The sequence below is a fragment of the Pleurodeles waltl genome, chromosome 2_2, assembly GCF_031143425.1.
Source record: "Pleurodeles waltl isolate 20211129_DDA chromosome 2_2, aPleWal1.hap1.20221129, whole genome shotgun sequence".
Lineage (NCBI taxonomy): Eukaryota > Metazoa > Chordata > Amphibia > Caudata > Salamandridae > Pleurodeles > Pleurodeles waltl.
Genome location: NC_090439.1, coordinates 56289222 through 56306404, shown reverse-complemented (window position 1 = coordinate 56306404; position 17183 = coordinate 56289222).

Genomic DNA, 17183 nt, shown 5'->3' with positions numbered 1-17183 from the left:
ATATTTTCATGTGTGATGCATTCTGCAACACACATACAAAGAAGTATAAGCCTCAAAAGATAATTTATGTTCAGGAAGGGGCACCATAAGGGTGCATGCATTGGTGATAGGCAGTCGAAAGGGTGCCACCATAAGTAGAGAGCTGAACAGTGCCATAGCTTTGAAATTATAGCGCACTTCTACTCTCTCTTTTTCCGTCACTCCAGTGCAGTATCATCACTTGCTTGGCTGTGTTGCATGAAATGTTATTTAATCTGGGCCTAAATACATTGTGCAGTACCAGGACTATGTTACAGCATGATCTTTCTGGGCTTGACCTTGGCCAATAGACAGATGGCCATTTGATGGCTCAGCCCAACACCTCCACTGATGAATGATTGGCTATGGGACATGACAGAATGGGTCGGTGCAGAGCAGACCCATATGAAAAGAGTCAGATGTACCAATAAACTAACTGGTTTGGGGAGGCATGGTCCATGACCTTGAGGGTGACATAGATGCTGCCCCTGCAGATATCCCAGAGGACTGGATGGAGATCCCTGTAGAGTCACGACCTGACAGGCAACTGGACTAGAGGGGAAGGGACCACACTGGAATAGGGATATAGTGACACTGATCCACTACACAACAAGCCCTTAAGCCTTAATTCTGACACTGAGAGATACGTACACCCTACTGTTACTGCCAAGTATAACGAGCCAAGCACAGGGGAGGGGGGAATGTTTAAAGTTGGTATGCTAGTACATACTGTCTACATGGTTCATGATGAATGTTATCTCATTTTACCTTTTACTAACAATAACTATGACTGTATTACTAATACATGCATCATCTGCTGTGGTGTTACGCAGAACCAAAATGCCAATAAAATAGATATATAAAAAAAAGTTACAACATGATTTTGATGCATAATTACATGTCTCAAGGGCCCTCAATATGAGTGGCCTTGAATAGTATTCTCACAGTGTATTACCTTCTGGGCCATTCAACATTTATGGTGTTGCCAGGTCCTGAATTATCAGCCCTTGCAATCCCTGACCTAGAAACACCAGACCCATAACCTGAACGGTGATCAGCTGGGGCTGAGGTAGATTCAGCACATGCCAGCCGCCCCTTCTCCTCTGCATAATGGGGGAACTGCAAATGCTCTGACCATAAAACCACCCAGCATAATTACCCCAGTTCCATTCACCATGTGATTTAAAAGGTAAGTAGAAGCAGGCAATGCTCCCTTAATGTTGCTGGAATCAGGAATATATGTGCTAAAACACCCAGTATTTCCAGATCTGCATATTAATCTCTGTTCCAGTTTTATTAAGTTGTAAATGCAGTATTATGTGAGGGAATACTGGCACTCAATATTCCTGTAACTAAATCTGCAATAAATGTAATGACTAAGGATGGGCATAATTGGCATATTTCTCTCTAGCGTAACTATGCATAATTATAGCAAAATCATTCATAATTATGTGTACTAGCCTGAGAATCATAATCTAGCATTGAGCGCTACTTTCTTAGTGCAAAATGCACCTTCACATACAAAATGGGCCCGAGAGTGCATTTTGCTCTAACAAAAAAACACTAAATGGTACATGTTAGAAATGGGGTCTTTGGTTGACAGTCAGGTTACCCCCTGTTCAAGCAAGGACCCTCACTCTAGTTAGGATAAAAGAGAATCACCCTCAGCTAACCCCTGCTTACCCCCTTGGTAGCTTGGCAGAGCAGTAGGCTTAACCTCAGAGTGCTGGGCGTAAAGTATTTGTACCAACACACACAGTAACTTAATGAAAACACTACAAAATGACACAACACCAGTCTAGAAAAATAGGAAATATTTATCTAGACAAAACAAGACCAAAACGACAAAAATCCAACATACACAAGTCAAGTTATGATTTTTTAAAGGTTTAAAATAAAAAGAGTCTTTAGGTAGTTGTAACAACACACTAGCGCTGCTAGCGTGTAAATGTACCTGGTTTGCGTCAAAAATAACCCCGCACGGGCGGTGTGCGTCGAAAGTAACCCTGCATGGCTGTGTGCGTCGAAAACAACTCGGCACGGCGGTGCGCGTTGAAAAAACAAGCCACACGACGATCCGAAAGTCCCGCGGCGCAGGGTGCGATCTCTCAGCCTCCATCAGCGATGCTGCGCGTCGTTTCTCCTGCTCCGGGCGTCGGTTTTTCGGTCGCGTTTCCTGCGGCGTCGTTTCTCAGCTGCGGAACCGGCGTCGCGTCGTTTTCTCAGCCGCGATCGGATTCGCGGCGATCTTTTCTCCGCACGGTGCTCGGTGCGTGTATTTTTGTCTTTAGGCTGCCAGCCTCTCCTTTCAGGGTCCCAGGAACTGGAAGGGCACCACAGAGCAGAGTAGGGGTCTCTCCAGAGACTCCAGGTGCTGGCAGGAAGAAGTCTTTGCTATCCCTGAGACTTCAACAACAGGAGGCAAGCTCTACATCAAGCCCTTGGAGATTTCCTCTTCAAGATGGAAGGCACACAAAGTCCAGTCTTTGCCCTCTTACTCAGGCAGAAGCAGCACTGCAGGAAAGCTCCACAAAGCACAGTCACAGGCAGGGCAGCACTTGTTCCTCAGCGATCAGCTCTTCTCCAGGCAGAGGTTCCCCTTGATTCCAGAAGTGTTTCTAAAGTTTGTAAGTTTGGGTGCCCTTCTTATACCCATTTTAGTCTTTGAAGTCACCTTCCTTCAAAGGGGACTCACACCTTCTTGTGAAATCCTGCCTTGCCCAGGCAAGGCTTCAGACACACACCAGGGGGTTGGAGACAGCATTGTCAGAGGCAGGCACAGTCCTTTCAGATGAGAGTGACCACTCCACCCCTCCCTCCTAGCAGAGATGGCTAATCAGGAATGCAGATTACACCCCAGCTCCCTTTGTGTCACTGTCTGGTGTGAGGTGAAAAACAACCCAACTGTCAAACTGACCCAGACAGGGAATCCACAAACAAGGCAGAGTCACAGAATGGTTTAAGCAAGAAAATGCTCACTTTCTAAAAGTGGCATTTCCAAACTCACAATCTTAAAATCAACTTTACTAAAAGATGTATTTTTAAATTGTGAGTTCAGGGATCCCAAACTCCACATGTCCATCTACTCTCTAGGGGAATCTACACTTTAATCATATTTAAAGGTAGCCCCCATATTATCCTATGAGAGAGACAGACCTTGCAACAGTGAAAACGAAATTGGCAGTATTTCACTGTCAGGACATATAAACCACATTACTATATGTCCTACCTTATCCATACACTGCACCCTGCCCTTGGGGCTACCTAGGGCCTACCTTAGGGGTGCCTTACATGTAAGGAAAGGGAAGGTTTAGGCCTGGCAAGTGGGTACACTTGCCAAGTCGAATTTACAGTGTAAAATTACACATACAGACACTGCAGTGGCAGGTCTGAGACATGATTACAGAGCTACTTATGTGGGTGGCACAACCAGTGCTGCAGGCCCACTAGTAGCATTTGATTTACAGGCCCTGGCACCTCTAGTGCACCTTACTAGGGACTTACTAGTAAATCAAATATGCCAATCATGGATAAACCACTTACATACAATTTAAACAGGAGAGCATATGCACTTTAGCACTGGTTAGCAGTGGTAAAGTGCTCAGAGTTGAAAAGCCAACAGCAACAGGTCCGAAAAAAATAGGAGGCAGGAGGCAAAAAAGACTGGGGATGACCCTGCATAAGCAAAAGTCTAACACGACCCCCTACCAGCCTAAAGCCAGGGGAGAACAATCAATACCTTGATGTACTTCCCTGATTGGGGCGATAGAACAGGGACCCAGGCCCACAACAGCAGGGGCATGTTCCAGTTCTACGCCGTCCTGACTCCAGTTGGATCCCTCTGTCCATACTCTCAGGGCCCACTAAGCTAACCCATGGGGAACCCTTCTCCACATCTACAGACACCATCTGTGCAACACCTAACTTTACTTTGCTCACAGATGTATTGCAATGGGCAGATAGTACCACCAGGGCCAACACAGTGGTGTTGCCCACTCCACCCCCGGGGTGTGACTCTCGTCCTCCCCCCCCCAGGGGCAACTCTGTCCACCAGGACAGCAAGCCACAGTGGCCCCAGACAACTGTCAGGGATGAGAGCCCGACCTCAGGCCTCTCTAACCACTGTGACTGTGGAGAGTGGGGGGTGGTAGCCCCAGGTGCCTGGCACCCTTTGACCACTCTCTCTTCCACCAGGTCAGGGATGACAACCTGACCCTGGTCCTCCCCTCTGGGGCTCTGTAACCTCCCTGCAGAAGCGGCACCCCCAGAGTCAAAAACTGTCAGGGTGCTTGTCGAAGCAGTCCTGCACAATTCTTCCACCAGTGCCGGGATGTTAACCTGCAACTGATCCTCCAACCTGGGGTCTGTACCTTCAGGTTGGACCAGGGCCAGGGGTGAGGCTTCCCTCCCCCTGCCCTCTCCTCTGGGGTCCTGAACCACCCAACTAGGAGTGGCCCCCCCAGAAGACAACATGGTAGGGGCACTGTTAGCAGTAGCCCCTTCCTCCAGGTCAGGGGGGACACCCTTAACCTGGCCTCCCAATCCAGGGTCTGTACCCACAGACTGGATCACTGCCTGGCAAACCAGGACTTCCTGGGGGGCATACCTACCCCCTACCAGGTCAGAGTTTACCCTCTGAACCTGGTCATCCAACCCAGGGTCACCACCCTGCGGTTGAACCACTGCCTGGCACACCAGGACTTCCTTGGGAGCACACTTACCCCCCATCAGGTCAGAGTTTACCCCCTGAACCTGATCATTCAACCCAGAGTCACCACCCTGCGGTTGAACCATTGACTGGCACACCAGGACTTCCAGGGGGGCACACTTACCCCCCTCAAGGGACACACTGTCCCGAAGGGCCACACAAGAGTCTGGCGGGCGCAGGTCCCCTGACCTCTGCCCATCTGACAGAGTCTGGATTCCCCCCAATCCAGAAATGGTCTCACCAAGGTCATTCATGGGGGGCTCTGCTCTCAGAGCTGACCCCTGACCCTCCAGGTTCTCCACTGGGGTCCGCAACCCCCTCTCAACCCTCTGTCTGGACTTCTGCACCCCCTCACTAGGAGTGGTACTGCCAGACACCAGAACTGGTGGGACGCTGGCTACAGCCGCCCCCCCAAGTTCTCCTGACACTGTGGGGTCTCCCTCAACAGATGGCCCTATGGTACAGGCTAGGCTCCCCTCCTGGTGTTCCCGCAGGGAACCCTCCAGGACCTGGGACCGGATCTCGGGCACCTTGGGCCTCAACCCATCCCCATTCCCTCTCCTCTGAGACTGGACATGGGGTCCCTCACCCATCCCACTACACTGGGACCTACCTGGGACACTACAATCCTTCCCTACCTCACCTGGTTGGGAACTACCTAGACCACCCCTCTCAGGAGCACCCCCAAATGCCTCTTCAGACTCTCTGGTACTCACCCAGAAGTCTGCCTCCATTGTAAGCTCCCTGGGGTCAGAGAACTCACACTCCACCTGGTGTTGGCATAGCTCTGGAAAATAAGGACTAGACATATGCTCTCCAGCAATTACATCACTCAGCCCCTCGCATGAATTAACCAAAGTACCCTTCACCCAACCATCCAGTGACTCTGCTTTGACAAAGCACCCCACATCACCCTCCTGAGACTGGTGAGACAGTACCTGACTGTCCCTGACACTCAACCCACACTCTTCTGGGATGTCTTCACACTCCATAACCAGGACTTCTACCTGGGGGGAACCCCTCTCCCTGTCACTCTCAACTAGAGTCAGTAGAGTGTCCCTCCCACCAGTAGGAATATGACTCCCCATGCCAGTTCCCCAATCCACCTCAGGGACCCTGTGCATCACTGGAGCTACCTCATACCCCTGAACCTCCTGGCGTGTGTTAACTCCCTCCTTCAAGTAGGGCACCACCTCTCTGGGCATGTGCACTTCTGCAGCGTCACTGGATATACAATTGTTGCTGCCACCATTCCAGCTGGACTCAGCCCTCATGACTTCCAGCTCTTTCAATTTAAGCTCGTAAGCATAAATCATTTTTTTAATCTCTAAGTTCCTCCTCCTTTCTTCCAACTCCCAATCAAGCTTTTTCAGCTCCCATTGGTACTCCCTCTCTGCCTGTCTGTCCTGTAACTCTTCAGGAGTCAGACCCTTGGGTGACACCCTGCCATCCCTCCTGGGGACCCTCCCCCCAGGCGTAACAGGTTCCTCCACTACACCACTGTGTATCCTCTGCACTTCCCCACCCATATTCTCCTCCTCTGTGTGCCCTCCAGCCTTCTTGATTGTCACCCAAGCCCTCTGTGCCTGTTGCAGCTCCCCCTCCCTGGTGGAGCTCTCAGTGGGACAGTCAAGATCTTTAAGGAACTGTTTCAATTGAGCAACTGAGTACTCCTTCAGTTTCTCCATTTCAAACACAGCTCCAGCTGTTGCATCTCCAGATTGAGACATGATGGTCACAAGTGCAAAGTTCCAAAAGGCAGAAAAAAATAATTTCCCAATGAAGTAAAAAGAATCAGTCAAGGGATCAGCAAAATCATGGAAGTAGAATAAAAAGAGTCCTTAAGAGAAAAATCAAAAGATCACCAAACAAGTAGTATGTGGTCACGTAGTGGTCTGAGATCAAAACAGTAGTGTACACTTAATTACTGTATGTCAAGTACAAATACAAGTCCAATCCCGACCGCTGGTCACCAATGTTAGAAATGGGGTCTTTGGTTGACAGTCAGGTTACCCCCTGTTCAAGCAAGGACCCTCACTCTAGTTAGGATAAAAGAGAATCACCCTCAGCTAACCCCTGCTTACCCCCTTGGTAGCTTGGCAGAGCAGTAGGCTTAACCTCAGAGTGCTGGGCGTAAAGTATTTGTACCAACACACACAGTAACTTAATGAAAACACTACAAAATGACACAACACCAGTCTAGAAAAATAGGAAATATTTATCTAGACAAAACAAGACCAAAACGACAAAAATCCAACATACACAAGTCAAGTTATGATTTTTTAAAGGTTTAAAATAAAAAGAGTCTTTAGGTAGTTGTAACAACACACTAGCGCTGCTAGCGTGTAAATGTACCTGGTTTGCGTCAAAAATAACCCCGCACGGGCGGTGTGCGTCGAAAGTAACCCTGCACGGCTGTGTGCGTCGAAAACAACTCGGCACGGCGGTGCGCGTTGAAAAAGCAAGCCACACGACGATCCGAAAGTCCCGCGGCGCAGGGTGCGATCTCTCAGCCTCCGTCAGCGATGCTGCGCGTCGTTTCTCCTGCTCCGGGCGTCGGTTTTTCGGTCGCGTTTCCTGCGGCGTCGTTTCTCAGCTGCGGAACCGGTGTTGCGTCGTTTTCTCAGCCGCGATCGGATTCGCGTCGATCTTTTCTCCGCACGGTGCTCGGTGCGTGTATTTTTGTCTTTAGGCTGCCAGCCTCTCCTTTCAGGGTCCCAGGAACTGGAAGGGCACCACAGAGCAGAGTAGGGGTCTCTCCAGAGACTCCAGGTGCTGGCAGGAAGAAGTCTTTGCTATCCCTGAGACTTCAACAACAGGAGGCAAGCTCTACATCAAGCCCTTGGAGATTTCCTCTTCAAGATGAAAGGCACACAAAGTCCAGTCTTTGCCCTCTTACTCAGGCAGAAGCAGCACTGCAGGAAAGCTCCACAAAGCACAGTCACAGGCAGGGCAGCACTTGTTCCTCAGCGATCAGCTCTTCTCCAGGCAGAGGTTCCCCTTGATTCCAGAAGTGTTTCTAAAGTTTGTAAGTTTGGGTGCCCTTCTTATACCCATTTTAGTCTTTGAAGTCACCTTCCTTCAAAGGGGACTCACACCTTCTTGTGAAATCCTGCCTTGCCCAGGCAAGGCTTCAGACACACACCAGGGGGTTGGAGACAGCATTGTCAGAGGCAGGCACAGTCCTTTCAGATGAGAGTGACCACTCCACCCCTCCCTCCTAGCAGAGATGGCTAATCAGGAATGCAGATTACACCCCAGCTCCCTTTGTGTCACTGTCTGGTGTGAGGTGAAAAACAACCCAACTGTCAAACTGACCCAGACAGGGAATCCACAAACAAGGCAGAGTCACAGAATGGTTTAAGCAAGAAAATGCTCACTTTCTAAAAGTGGCATTTCCAAACTCACAATCTTAAAATCAACTTTACTAAAAGATGTATTTTTAAATTGTGAGTTCAGGGATCCCAAACTCCACATGTCCATCTACTCTCTAGGGGAATCTACACTTTAATCATATTTAAAGGTAGCCCCCATATTATCCTATGAGAGAGACAGACCTTGCAACAGTGAAAACGAAATTGGCAGTATTTCACTGTCAGGACATATAAACCACATTACTATATGTCCTACCTTATCCATACACTGCACCCTGCCCTTGGGGCTACCTAGGGCCTACCTTAGGGGTGCCTTACATGTAAGGAAAGGGAAGGTTTAGGCCTGGCAAGTGGGTACACTTGCCAAGTCGAATTTACAGTGTAAAATTACACATACAGACACTGCAGTGGCAGGTCTGAGACATGATTACAGAGCTACTTATGTGGGTGGCACAACCAGTGCTGCAGGCCCACTAGTAGCATTTGATTTACAGGCCCTGGCACCTCTAGTGCACCTTACTAGGGACTTACTAGTAAATCAAATATGCCAATCATGGATAAACCACTTACATACAATTTAAACAGGAGAGCATATGCACTTTAGCACTGGTTAGCAGTGGTAAAGTGCTCAGAGTTGAAAAGCCAACAGCAACAGGTCCGAAAAAAATAGGAGGCAGGAGGCAAAAAAGACTGGGGATGACCCTGCATAAGCAAAAGTCTAACAGTACAGGTAATGAGTAGCAGTAGACAGCAGCTGTTCACTCTCTGTTAGACCCAGATTTATCAAAATGTGGCACAACACAACACAGTAAGGAAATGTGCTGCTCTGCAGCACATGGGGAGAAGAGGAATGTGCCATAATTACTAACATATGATGCATTCCTGTTCTTCCTTCGGTGCTTGTGCACTTGTGTGTGCCAAGGGCTTATGCAGGCACCCTTCTGCCATGATGTAACAGTGCCTTTGATACAGCCAGGATTGTTTTTGTGCAGGAAGAACATCTTCCACCACAAAAGTAATCCCCAGAGGCACTTTCCTCTTTCTATGTCTGTTGCAGAATGCAGCATGCATTGAAAGAGGAAAAAACAAGGAGAAATAAATATCTTTCTTCATGTTATGACTTCCCTGGGAATGTTTACCATTTTGATGCATTCCCAGGTTTACATGTTTTGTTAAACAAAGGAAAGCACACAAATCCATAGGTGGATCCACCCATGTTACACTTTTTCCATGCAGAGTAGCATAAGGAACAACTTGCACTGTTACTCCAGATTTACTAAGCCATGCAGAGCCACACAAGAAGGCTCTGTGTGGCATTGCAAATCTATTTTAAGGCCTTGTGTGATCAAGCTGCAATGTAAGCCCTTGATAAATCTGTCCCTTAGTTTATTGTTCCTCTGCTATTTTGGTAGGAGTTTTGCACAAAATTACTCGTAATTACTCAACCTAGTGTAATTGAGTAATTTTGGAATTTTCATACCACAAGAGTAAAGCATAATTATTTAAATTTGGCTGATTGCTCTGGCGTCATTAAAGTCTCACCGAGGCCTAGTATGACAGACAAAGAAACCTCCTCTTAATAATTGTGTTTTAGATGTCTGTAAGTTTTTGTCCAGTTTTCGGTTGTAAGTCACATCAGAATGATAGCAACATGAACACACGTATGAAAATATATTTGTACAAATGCCCAGCATTTGAAATTACATAACATTTGTGTTTTATAATATATGTTGGCGTGTAGAAGTTTATACTTTTTTATGAGTTTCATATTATAACTTCACCATATATTTGGTGATAAAGAATTTACTGGATAAGAATGATTATACCTCTACAGCTTCTTCATTAAGAGATTGCCTAGTAAGCAAAACACATGGTGCAATGGATGATATATCGACACGGACATTTGAAGATATGGAGTTCAGGGAGAAAGCTGAAGGAAGCTGTGGAGTAGTACAAAAATGAGAGAGCCCCAGGACTAGCCACAGACACCAGTGAAATATCCAAGAACGCTCATGCTAGGAGCCCATCGCCTGTTGAAAACAACCTCCGAAACTTTATCAAAATTGAAGTATTTCCAGGATTTGGTAGAATAATGTCATCTTTTGTAGTGGAAAGATGCCTTTTCAATAATAAACAAACATTCCCTAGAATAACACTAAAGTATTCTCTAATGACAAAGGGTTTGTGGAGATTGTAGCCATGTACAGAAAACAAATTATGTCACCAACAGTATACATTGAGACCCAAATTTTTACAAAGGTTTAGTTTTGGGTTTGCATTACTTGTTTGATGCAGCCCCAACACAAAATCCTGTTTGGGATTTAAAAAGCAAACAAACCAACGTAGTGGCAATTGAATCCACCCATGAATTTTAACAAAAATCCATATCTACAAAAATACTTGTAAACATGGATTTACAGCAAAATCCTGTGCCCGGTGTTTCTCCTTTGTTTTTTTTCCTCTTTGCACATGTGTGTGCTTGTTGGAAAGTGGATAATCGGTAGGTACCTATGTAGGAGGCTGGCCTGGTTTGCATTGAGTACATTAGGTACTAACACCTTATACCAGGTCCAGTTATCCCTTATTAGTGAAATGTAGTAGTGTTCTAGCAGCTTAGACTGAAAGAGGTAGCTGTAGCAGAGCAGCTTAGGTTGAACTAGGAGACATGCAAAGCTCCTGCAATACCACTATATTTACACAGTGCTTGTACACAAGTAAAGACAATACTCAGGGGTTCATTCTGACCCTGGCGGTCATGGACCGCCAGGGTCAACGACCGCGGGAGCACCGCCAACAGGCTGGCGGTGCTCCCATGGCATTCTGACCGCGGCGGTACAGCCGCGGTCAGATACGGGAAACCGGCGGTGTATCGCCGGTTTCCCGCTGCCCAAGGGAATCCTCCATGGCGGCCCTGCAAGCAGCGCCGCCATGGGGATTCCGACCCCCTTACCGCCAGCCTTGTTCTGGCGGTTTTGACCGCCAGAACCTGGCTGGCGGTAACGGGTGTCGTGGGGCCCCCTAACAGGGCCCCACCAAGATTTTCAGTGTCTGCCACACAGACACTGAAAATCGCGACGGGTGCAACTGCACCCGTCGCACCCCTTCCACTCCGCCGGCTCCATTCGGAGCCGGCATACTCATGGAAGGGGGTTTTCCGCTGGGCTGGCGGGCGGCCTTCTGGCGGTCGCCCGCCAGCCCAGCAGGAAACTCAGAATTACTGCGGCGGTCTTTTGACCGCGCAGCGGTATTCTGCCGGCGGGCAGAATGACCCCCTCAGTGTTAACAAAAATAAAGGTACTATATTTTAGTGACACAAGGCCAAAAATATCTTAGAGGCAATACTCCTTCTAGAAGTAAGTATTATACACAATATATACACTAGACACCAAAATTAATTAAGTAAATAGTCAAAGGACAGTGCAAACAATTGAAAATACCATAGAATGGAAAGGGAAGAAATAGGCCTAGGGAAAACACAAATCATATGCTAAGAAAGTAGAATGCGAATCACAAATTCCCCCGTAGGCAAGTGTAGTGTGTAGAGGGTCGCTGGGAGTGTAAGAAAACCACAAAGGTGAGAAAAATACCCCACCCCAGAGCCCATGAAAGTAGGAGTAAAGTACTGCAAGATTCCTCAGGACACACTACACGTTGTGATTAGAGGTATTGCAAGAACCAAGCAAGACTGCAAACAACAAATGGTGGATTCCTTGACCTAAAGACCTGTATAGAGAGGAGACCAAATCCAGAAGTCGCAGAAGATTCCATGAAGGACAGGAGCCCCTGCCAACCTAGAAGGTGGTGCAAAAGAGGATTATCTGGTTGGAAGTCTTTAGAAGAGCACCAAAGAAGATGGCTGTAGGTTCCTGCATGATGCAAAGGATGTCCAATGTGGAGATGGTGGATGCAGGTGAGTTGCAGTGCTGGATTCGTCCAACAAGCCTTGGTTCAAGCAATGTCAAGGATTGCGTCAAAGTGGTGCTGACTGGACCCAGAAGGGACTTGGGGGCCTCAACTCGTACTGAGGAGGCAGAGGAGGCTCCCAACACTGGAGGGAACCCACAGATGGCCAGGCAGCACCCACAGATGTCCCAGGACATGGGGACAAAGAAGGTGCAAATTGCGGTTGCTGCAGCACTATAAAAGAAGGTCCCATGCTGCTGGAGAACAACTCAGCGAGTTGAATGACACAGAATAGAGTACTGGTGACCTGGTGCAGGCTGTGCACAAAGGATTCTTGCAAATGGTGCACAGGGGCCTCAGGTGGTGAAGATGACGCGGTGTACAGGGGTATTGTGTAAAGGAGCACTTGCACTTTAGCACTGGTTAGCAGTGGTAAAGTCCCCAGAGTAACAAAAACAACAAAATCAGAGTCCAGCACACATTAACAACCTGGGGAACAGAGGCAAAAAGTTAAGGGAGACCACGCCAAGGATGAAAAGTCTAACACGTGTCCCCCCAGCTGACAGTGGGGTGCAACTTCCCAATCTCATGGGAGTTCTCATCACTAAGGCGGAAGAGCCTGGACAGACCATCAGCATTGGCGTGTTCTGTACCAGGGCGCTGTTCCACTGTAAAGTCCATCCCCTGTAGGGAAATGGATCACCTCAACAGTTTTGGGTTCTCGCCCCTCCTCTGCATTAACCATCTGAGGGGCCTGTGGTCGGTCTGAACTCGGAAGTGAGTCCCAAACTAGTAGGGTCTTAGCTTCTTCAGTGCCCAGACCACAGCAAATGCTTCACGTTCTATGGCACTCCACCTATGTTCCCTGGGTAGTAACCTCCTGCTATTGAAGGCTACGGGTTGATCTAGGCCCTCTTCATTAAGCTGTGTGACCTGGCTTAATGGCTGAAAGGCTCTCACTTCAGTATGGGTCTTGGGAGGCTCCCAAGCCAGAATTGTATCAGTCTTAGGCTGTAGGGGTGCCACCTGGCCAATCCCCACCTGGTGTCCTAAGTACACCACAGAACCCTGCCCTATTTGGCACTTGCTCGCCTTAATAGAGAGGCCTGCCTTCTGCAGGGCCTCTAACACTCTCCAGAGGTGTTGCAGGTATTCCTCCCATGTGGAACTAAACACAGCAATGTCATCCAGGTAGGCAGCACCTAACTCATCCAGTCCTGCCAACACCTGGTTGACCAACCTCTGAAAGGTGGCAGGGACGTTCTTCATCCCAAATGGCATCACCTTAAATTGAAAGTGTCCATCTGGGGTAAAGAATGCTGATGTCTACTTGGCCCCCTCATTTAAGGCAATCTGCCAGTACCCAGATGTTAAATCAAACATACTGAGGTACTTGGCAGCTCCCAACCGGTCAATGAGCTCATCAGCTCGGGGGATGGGGTGTGCTTCAGTCTTGCTGACCACATTGAGTCCCAGGTAGTCCACACAGAACCTGAGTTCTGGAGTGGCACCAGGTGCAACAGCCTTTGGGACCAATACCACTGGTCTGGCCCAAGGACTGCTGGAGTGCTCAATAACCCCTAGGGCAAGCATTTTAGATACCTCATCTTTAATGCATGCCCTGACCCTCTCAGTCACCCTGTAAAACTTCTGTTTAATGGGTGTACTGTCCCCAGTTTTCACATCATGTGTGCACAAATGTGTGACTCCTGGGATCAGGGAAAACAGTGAGGAAAATTGTCCAAACACGTGGCGACAGTCACCTTGCTGCTCCTCAGTCAGAGCGGGGGAGAGGATCCCTCCTTCCACTGACCCATCTTTTTCTCCTGCAGATAGGAGGTCAGGAAGAGGCTTGCTCTCCTCCTCTACCTCATCATCTGTTGCGAGGAGCATTGACAGCTCAGACCGCTCAAAGTGTTGCTTGAGGAGGTTGACATGCAGGACCCTTAAAGGGTTCCTTGGAGACCGCAAGTCCACCAGGTAGGTGACTTCCCTTTTGTGCTCCACCACCTCAAATGGCCCAGTCCACTTATCCTAGAGCGCCATAGGCTCCACTGGTGCCATCACCCACACTTTTTGTCCAGTTTGAAACTCGACCAGGGTGGCATTCTGGTCATACCAGCATTTCATGTCCTCCTGGCTTGCTTCCAGGTTCTCCTCAGTGAGACTCCTGAAGCAGGCAGTCTGGTTTCTCTAAGCCAGCATGTAACTGAATACATCCGGGGGGGGGGTTACTAGGAGCTTTCTCCAAAGCTTCTTAAACCAGGTTCTCAAAGGTCCCCTCACAGGGTGGCCATAAATCAGCTCAAAGGGACTAAACCCAAGACCCTTTTGAGGCGCCTCCCTGTAGGCGAACAAAAGGCATGGCAAGAGGACGTCACACTTCTGCCTCAAGGGCTCTGACAGGCCCATGATCATGCCTTTAAAGGTGCGGTTGAATCTCTCAACCAGACCATTACTTTGGGGGTGATAAGGGGTGGTGAACTTATAGGTTACCCAACACTCCTTCCAGAGAGACTTCATATACATGGATATTAAGTTGGTACCCCTATCAGATACTGCTTCCTTGGGGAGCCCCATGCGGGTAAAAACCCCCATCAAAGGATGACCCACCACAGGGGAAGTGATTGACCTCAACGGAATGGCTTCTGGGTACCGGGTGGCATGGTCCACCAAGACCAGGATAAACCTGTTGCCCATGGCTGTCTTGTGATCAAGAGGCCCCACAACGTCAATGCCAACCCTTTCAAAGGGGGTACTGACAACAGGAAAAGGTTGGAGGGGATCCTTACATTTCCCTCCACTCTTGTCACTTGCCTGACAAGTTTGACAAGACCTGCAATGTGCATCGGAGTGCCTGCACAATAGGGGCTAGTGAAAGTGGGTGACAAGCCTCTTAAAGGTCTTGTCCTGCCCCAAATGTCCATCTAAAGGCACATCATGAGCCAACCCCAGTAGGAAGGCCCTGAAGCACTGGGGTACCACCAGCACACGGGCTGACCCAGGCTCAGGAACCTTAGGCTATCAAGGAGGTCATCATCCCAATATATCAGGTGTGATCCTGGCTCCTTGCCAGCCGCCTGGTCTGGAGCCTGCTGCCGCAAACCCTCCAAAGAGGAGCATGTCTTCTGTGCTGCACAGAATGCTTCCCTGGTGGGCCCCCTTACTCCTGCCACTGAGACAGCTCAGGGACCTTCCCCAGTTCAGCCACTTGTTCCCCTGTAGGCTCTGTGGCGTCAACCTCAGGCTCTGCCTCCTCCCAGACCGTAAGAACTTCTGGGGCTGGTTTTCCGTGCCCCTTGCCCTTCCTCTTCTTGGCGGTCCCCTGGGTCACTGTTTCAGGCTCCAGGGACTCTTGATTACCCTGACGGGCTGCCATTGACTGGGTGGATACGCATACCCATCCAAGCAGACCGAACATCTCCAAGTGAGACCTGTGCTCCACCTCCATCCAAGGGGAATCCTCCAGGTCATTGCCTAGCAAACAGTCAACAGGCATGGTTGAACTCACAGCTACCTTCAAGGAACCTGAGACCCCCCATTCAAAAGGAACCTGCGCCACTCTGAAGAGGCGCTCTGAGTTGTCCACTGCAGCTACTTGGTGGAGTACCCGGGGATCTATCTGCTCTACACACACCAGCTGACTCCTCACTGTAGTCACACTGGCTCCTGTGTCTCTCAGAGCCTCCACACTCTGTCCATTAATGGTCACCCACTGCCTATACTTCTTAGTGTTTTCAGGCACTAGGGTTCTCTGGACCATCTCACTGTCCCCTAGTGAGACAAGGGTCATCTCAGCTGGTTCCCACCCACCTGAAACCAACTCCTCCCCAAGCGCTATACTGGACAAACCCTGGGACAGCGCACCAGTGGGTGCCGGTGTACTTTTGGGGCATTTGGGGTCCCCCCTCACATGACCTACCTGGTCAAATGCATAGCACTTACGTGGGGGACCACCTGCCACTGGCTTCCCTTTGGAGAACCATGGCTTCTTTTCACGGGGGGTTGGGAATCCTTACCCTGGGAATCAGTTTGGGGCCCTTCAGAGAACTCCCCCTGTTTACCCTTACCACCCCTTTCTTCTGAGAGGGACCCTGCCAACCCTTGGCGTGGTCTCCCCCATACCTCTTTTGGACCCTGGTGCTCTCCCAGCAGTCTGTTTCCCACGCAAGCTTCCTGGGGTCAGTCAGCTTGCTGTCAATCAGGTGCTGGCGCAGTTCTGGAAAACATCAACTGTACAAGTGCTCCCAAGTGATCAGATTGTAAAGCCCCTCATACATAGTTACCTTACTGCCCTTCACCCAACCATCCAGTGACCTGCAATAAGAACCAACACACTCCAACCATGTTTGGGATTCCTTTTTCTTGTAGGACCTAAACTTATCCTTGTACTGCTCGGGGGTAAGACCATATCTTGTAAGCAAGGCATCCTTCATGCTAGAGTAGGTGAGATTCTGAGCATCCCCTAAGGCTGTCAGAGTATCCCTCCCCTCCACCTCAAAGTGCTTCCACAGACCCGCCCCCCCAATGAGCTTCAGGGACCAGATTCGTGTGAAGAGCAGACTCATACCCCTTGAACCACAAGTATATGTCATCCTCCCTCTTGTAATCTTTCACAAGGTCTTTAGGAATGTGCACCCTCCTCTCAGGCTGCACTGTAGGGTTGCTGCCACCATCTCTACTGGACTGGCTTCTATGATCCATCTCTCTCAAGCTAAGCTCATGAGCCATTGCTAACTTCCTCTTCTCAAGGGCTAGCCTTCTCTGCTCCAATTGGTACTCCCTTTCTTCCTGTCTGTCCTGTAACTCCTCAGGTGTCAGACTCTTAGATGACACACTGCTACCTACCCTGGAGACCTTCTCCCTAGACATAACAGGCCCACCAACAATACCATTGTGTACGGAACACTCTTCCTCCTCCTCATCATCTCCCTCATCCTCTGTGTGACCTTCAATGCTCTTGGCTGTCACCCAGGACCTCAGCACCTTTTGCAGATCCTCCTTCCTGGATGAGCTCTTAATAGGACAGTCAAAACTTTTACAGAACTGCTTCAACTGAGCCTTGGTATAACTCTCCAATTTCTCAAGGTCAAAGTCAGCTCCAACTGATGCATCTCCAGCGTAGGACATGATTAAGATTCAAAAACAAGTGCAAAGTTCCAAAGGCAGAAAAATAAATT